Genomic DNA, 7240 nt, shown 5'->3' on the forward strand with positions numbered 1-7240 from the left:
CATGTTCTCTCTCATCTTTTGTACTAATATAAAGAACATAAATAAAGTTTTTAGGCTTAGAAGGTTAAATGGGCTTTCGAAAGGGAAATGCCTAAACTAGCTCAGATTAATCAAAACCCATTACATTTTAAAGCTTCACTTAGCTTACAAGTATGTTGAGTAAACAGGATTTACAATGTAGTTGAATATTTTCTATCTATCTCGATATAATTTTCTGTTGTTTTACCCTTTCCTTGCTTGTTTAAAATATAAATGAGTTATATTTGTAACAGTTTCTCTCTTTTTATTTCCCTAAAAATTACAGGTCTGTGCTCAAGACTAGACCATTATCTCAAAGTGAGTCTTGTCTTGAATATTTCTTCAAATCTCTAATATTTATAGACAGTGCAAAAGTCTTGGTTTAATTTGAATATATACTACTTTGCAGATATGAGGACCGAGAGAAAATAAACTCGATCGAACTAGCTATTTGTCCAATTTCACTTCAATTCTCAATGCACAAAAACCCAATCCAACTATTACTATTGCATTTTTGTGTGTAGAGATCAATTATCAAGATGGTTCAAGAAAAATCTTGGTCTATTTTAAGAATTTGTCATGTAGAGATCAACTATCAGTCTCTAATATCTAATCATTGAAGGGAAAGATAGTTTTATATATTAGAAACTGAAATTGTAATGTATATATTTTTAGTGTTCTAGAGTGGTTTTACAAAGTATTTGCAATGTATATGAAATGATGAACAATTTCAAATTGCATCAACTCATTAAGTTATACTGCTTAAAAAAGACATTGTAAAGTTAATTGTTAGATTGGAGCCAAGTTACCTATCAAGTAAATTGTTAGATTGGAGACAATTAGATGGAAAGTCATTCTTCCATAGGCTTTGTACACGTGAAAGAATGCCACAAATCTATTAATATACAATTTTTTGTACAATTAAGGTTGTTCTTTCAAGAACATAAATCTTGAATAAGGAATGCATACATAAAATTTATACAAGTAAATGGTGATATTGAAGCCAAATTACCTATCAAGTAAATTATTAGATTGGAAGAAATTACATAGAAAGTCATTCTTCCATACACGCTGTACATTTTGCTCAAATGTCATAAATTAATTATTATACAAAAAATTTAAGATTAAGGTTGTTCTTTCATAAATATCTATTGAATGAGGAATGCATGCATAAAATAGTAGAGTGAATATGAGAAAATGTTATTATGTGGAAATAAACTAAAGAACAAACATGATTTTTTAGAATCTATTTTTGATTGTTTGAAGAATTTGCATTTGATAAATTTGTCAAATGTACCTCAACAACATATGAATTTTGTTATATTTTTGTAAATAACACATCATTATAAAATGCAATGAAGAAAGTTGAATTATACTACTTTAATAGACAAAAAAAAATCTACCCATTTTTTAAATGATTAAACAACTCTTACATATTTTTAAATATAATATTATATCTTTCATGTCTTAATATCTAATATTCAATAATATCTATTAACAAAAGAATGTCATAACCAATTAAAAGTATCATTAAATACATTCAAAATATGTAATTGATGAAAGAAAAGAATAGTGAATAACTCACACAAAATTTGGTTTAGATTGACCATACTAACACCTCAAGTTTTCTTGCATTCACTTTACCAAAACCCATATCTAAAATGTCATTGACGTAAAATTTATAAACACAAAACAAAGTTTGCTTAGGAAAGAAAGCAACGTATTCAAAATCGGTTCAGATGGTAAACGAAATATAGCTTTAAAAATTTAGGAATGAACTTAAATAGGGTAAAAGGGATGGCCTCATCCACAATATTAAACTATTTACTATTTACATTTTGCTTGCCTTTTTTTTTCATAATTTAGCTATTTCATTACATTTGGAAGTAAGTCGTCTGAACATATTATGTATGTGGAAATAAAAATCTTTAAATATTGATTAAATATTAAAAATATAAATAATATTAAAAAAATTAAAATATTATTATATTTTTAATAATTTATAGTATTATATTAATTATATTTATAATCTTATATATATATATATGAAGGGGTAAAAACTTTATTAAGAATTAGAAAAGAGTATTACAATCACAACTAGGGGATCCAGCCCCAAAAACTCAAGAATCAAAACTATAAATCCAAGAACAAAACCAACTATCTTCCAGATTCCTATCCTCCTCAAGGAGTTGATCCAAATCCTGACATAACTCAGGGACATCTGCATCCAATCCTCAATCTTCCAGCCATCATCATGCTCGGAAGCCAATTTGGCCAAACAGTCAGCTACTCGATTCCACTCCCTCAGAATATGAACAAATGAAACCTCCTCCATTCAGCAACTAACCTGAAGAACTCGTTGAACAACCAAGGCTAACTGCCAATTAATATCAGACCTTATCTCAATCAACAAGTTAATCAAGATCTAAGAATTAGCCCTCACAAATAACCCTTCGCCATCCCAAGGCACAAGCCCTCTCTACATCATAAAGAATTGCCAAACCCTCCATGAGATTAACAATCTTCTCCCCCTCATGAACTGAGAAAATATATATCATCGAACCCTCTACATCCCCAGCAACCCCACCAATCCTAGCAGGTCTAGGGTTGCCTCTAGAAGAACCATCAGTGTTGATTCTCAAAACACCAACTGGAGGAGGTAGTCACCGACCCATCCTCAGCACTCTCCTGTACCCAATCTTGTATCTCTTGAAACCTCCATAAAATGACTAAATCCCTTGTAGACCAAGTCTTTCCATCAACTTTGCATCCCCTTTCCCCAAGGGGAAAACTAGTTCACTCTTAGGTGCAACTGTCTCTTGTATCATACCTAACATGCACATCCACACTTGCTGACCTATCAAATTCACACAATGAAATATCCTAGGATTTCACTCCAACCAAATTTTCCATAGAAGAAAAGTAGGTCCAACATACCAGACATCCTACAAAAAGGAGGTCATCGAGGGGGGCCTTCCCATACTATCCCAGAACTCCACCAAAGAGGAAGCATGAACAAAAGGTTGTCTCCAAACTTCCCACCACCAATGCCAAAGTTGCATAACAAAGGAGCACCTGATGGACAAGTGCAAGGAATCTTCCTCGTCTTTCATACATAGAACACAAATAGAAGGCCCTTGAAAACCATGTTTACGTATATTATCCCAAGTCAAGCACCTATTCCAAGCCAAAGTCTAGATAGAAATTACATTTTGGCCACGAGATCTTATTCCACACCCTCTTCCACCAATTAACCTCTGCCCTAGCTAGCTTTTGAGCCAATAACCCCTGATAACCAGAAGCAACAGAGTAGATCCTCTTATAATTATGGGTCCACGCCTGAATGTCTTCTTCCAGGAGAGAACTACAACACCTACTACACAGAATCTTGTGAAGCTCAACACTCTCCTCTTGCATTCCCATATCTAGCCACTTAGTGAGATCCTTCCAACAAGCCCTCACCAACTAGTCATAAAAGGAGAAGGACTTGAATTCACTCACCCTATCCCAACCAACTATAAGAAATCTTTAGCACAAAGGAATCAAGTGAGGAAACTGTAAGGTAAGAGGAGGGAAACCATCCCAAGAATCTGAACAAAAAAGGGCTTCAGTACCCCACCTACAGATCCAAAATAAACCATCCTTGATGAGGTTTTCACCCTTCTACAAAGTATTCTAAATCACTGAACCTTTCTCCACAAGAGGGTATCTAGGAATATCATAACGAGGAGCTCCAAGAAAATATTTAAGAGCAATTATTATAGCCCACAAATGATCTTGCTCCACACACCATCTCCAAAAAAGCTTAGCAGACACAACTTCTCTGAACAATGTTGATTGGCTGAGCCCCAACCCTCCATATTGCTTTGGACTGCACACATCTTCCCACATGACCAAGATCCACTTGGAGGACCCCAAGCATCCTCCCCATAAAAACTCTCTCTCCAAAGAATCCAACTCCTTAAGGAACCCCACAAGAGCCACCTAAAGCATACACCTATAAGTAGGGAGATTCTTTGCAACCGACTTTAGAAGATGAACTTGCCCAACAAAAGACAGCCATCTATGTGTCCAATGAGTGACTTTCATCCAAAACTTGTCAATAATACCCTACCAAGAACCCTTGGGAAGATGACCAATAGATATTCAAATACCCAAATAAGTAAAAGGAAGGGTCCCAACCTGACACCTCAAGATGTTAGCAATTCTTCTCTAGATGGGTACTAGAGTATTGAAGAAAAAAATGGAGGATTTATCCTCATTAATCAATTGTCCTGAAGCCACAAGATATATGTCCACCAAATACCTTAAAGAGTAGCCTCCCTAGCAGTAGCCATGCCCATAAAGGCAGTATCATCAACAAACTACAAATGAGATTGCAAAAGCAAATCTCCACCCCAGCACCTAAATGATGCCTAACTCAACATTTCTTTTCAACAAATGTCCAAGCCCCTCAGCAAGAAGTAGAAATAAGTATGGGTAGAGAGGATCCCCTTGGTGTATACCCCTAGAAGCCCCAAAAAAGATCATAGTGGTCTCCATTTATCAACACTAAGAAGGACACTAAAGTAAAACAACTCATGACCCATTGGATCCACTCCTCACAAAACCGAAAAGCAACCAAGATCTTATGCAGGAAGGACCATTTAACTCTGTCATAAGCTTTATCCATATCCAACTTTATGAACATCATCTTCTTGTGGGAGCTAGCCATGGAATGAATAGTTTCTGTAGCAATAACAACTCCATCTAGAATTTTTTGACCCTCAACAAATCCACTATGTTCCTTCAAGATTAGCCCCTTAAGCCACTTCTTCAACCTCTCAGCCATTAATTTCGAAATAATTTCATATTTCACATTGCAAAGGGAAATAGGTCGAAACTGAGTTAGCCTATTCGCCCCTTCACACTTGGGAATGAGAGAAATGAAAGTGGAATTAAAAGCTCTTAACATCTATTTTCTCTTCTCAGACTCCTAGACAACCGCCAAAAGATCCAACTTTATAATTTCCCAGAATTCTTGAAAAAAACTCTATCAAGAAACCATCAAACCAAGAGCTTTCCCTCTCTTAATCTGAAACACAATCTCCTCCACCTCATCAAGAGAAATCTCTCTCATTAGATACTCAATTCTAATTAAGTTCTGATTAAGTTCTGATTAATTTTTTATAATTTCCTAGAATTCTTGAAAAAAACTCTATCAAGAAACCATCAAACCAAGAGCTTTCCCTCTCTTAATCTGAAACACAATCCCCTCCAGCTCATCAAGAGAAATCTCTCTCATTAGATACTCAATTCTAATTTAACTCTAATTAATTTCTGATTATTTTTTTTGTGTGTGCATGTAGGTACATCTTGTAACTGCTTTTAACGATGGAGATCTAATTTATCTAGATCGCTTTTGAAACTACGAAGATCTAATTTATCTAGATCGCTTTTGAAACTACAAAGATCTAATTTATCTAGATCACTTTTGAAACTACTTTTAATACATCTTAGATTGGATCAAACTTATATAATACTTTAGATTTCAGAATATTGGGTTCTTTAATATATAGATTTAAGACACGCATACATGTTCTAATGTACATGCATGACGCCTTTGGATCACATAATATGACCCCTTGGGACACCTTGTGATCCTATGGGGTCATACATGTACATGGTCCTAGAAAGGGTTGAATGCATGAGTTAGAGTGCATGCACATGTGTGATAGGCCTTTAGGACCACATTATGTCCTAAGGGGTCATATGTGATCCTAAGGGGTCACGCATGTGTTCTAACAGATGCATGACCCCTTAGGACCATATATGAGCCCTTTTAACATCCTATACTTAGTGTATACAATATACCCCAACTACTAAGATGTTAAAAGGGCTCATATGTGGTCCTAAGGGGTCACACATGTTCTCTAACACATGTGTGACCCTTAGGACAACATATGACCCCTTAGAACACAATGTGGTCCTAGTAAAGGCATGTCACACACATGCACATGTTCTAACTCATGGTATAATATGGACATGGCTTAAAATGGGATGCAGGCCTAATTCGGACATGTGGCAAGAAAGGGGGTCAAACTAAATTATAGAACACATGTGGCTTAAAAGGGGAATGAATTTGAAAACAGGAGATGGCTTAAGGGGATATGCGCATGTGTTCTAGAATGTACATGTGTGACCCCTTAGGACCACATATGACCCAGGCTTAGAACACAATGTGGTCCTAAAGGCCCATCACACACATGCATGCATTCTCACTCATGGTATAATATGAACATGGCTTAAAAGGGGATGCAAGCCTAATTGGGACATGTGGAAAGAAAGGGGATCAAACTAAATTGTACGACATGTGGCTTAAAAGGGGAATGAATTTGAAAGTACATGTGTGACCCCTTAGGACCACATATGACCCCTTAGGGTAACTATGTGATCCTATGGGGTTATACACATATACATGGTCCTATAAGGGGTTGAACGCATGAGTTAGTTGACGTGTGCATGTGTGACAACCCTTTAGGACAACATTGTGTTCTAAGGGACCATCAATTATACCCCAACTACTAGGATGTTAAAAGGGCTCATATGTGGTCCTAAGGGGTCACGCATGTGTTCTAACACATGCGTGACCCCTTAGGATCACATATATGACCCCTTAGAACACAATGTGGTCCTAAAGGCCCATCACACATGCACGCATTCTAACTCATGTGTTCAACCCCTTAGAACCATGTACATGTATGACCCCATAGGATCGTGCATAGTGTCCTAAGGGGTCATGTATGTGGTCCTAAGGGGTCACACATGTACATTAGAATGTGCATGTGTGACCCCTTAGGACCACATACATGACCCCTTTGGACACTATTCTTGATCGTATGGGGTCATATATGGTCGTAAGGGGTTGAACACGTGTACGTGACCCTTTAGGGCCACATATTCAATGACCCCTTGGGATACTAGGATGTTAAAAGGGGCCATACATGGTGGACTAAGGGGTCACGCATGTGTTAAAACACATGAGTGACCCCTTACGACCAAATATGATCCCTTAGGACGTGATGTGATCCTATGTGGTCATAGGGGGGTATGTTGTATACACTAGATGTTAAAAGGGGCCATATGTGGCCATAAGGGGTCATGACCCATTAGGACATGATGTGATCCTATGGGATCATATGTGGTCCTAAGCGGTTGTGCATCTGTTAGAACACATGCATGA

At 36.7% G+C, this 7240-nt stretch overlaps 1 long non-coding RNA gene across 1 annotated transcript; it reads left to right on the forward strand.

Annotated features, from left to right (window-relative positions):
• The first annotated feature begins 302 nt into the window (after positions 1-302).
• LOC131874803 (uncharacterized) lies at positions 303-715 on the forward strand. The gene is made up of 2 exons (XR_009372164.1): positions 303-336; positions 428-715. It is a non-coding gene; the product is annotated as an uncharacterized LOC131874803 (long non-coding RNA).
• The last annotated feature ends 6525 nt before the right edge of the window (positions 716-7240 follow it).

This window comes from Cryptomeria japonica, chromosome 4 (genome assembly GCF_030272615.1).
Source record: "Cryptomeria japonica chromosome 4, Sugi_1.0, whole genome shotgun sequence".
Lineage (NCBI taxonomy): Eukaryota > Viridiplantae > Streptophyta > Pinopsida > Cupressales > Cupressaceae > Cryptomeria > Cryptomeria japonica.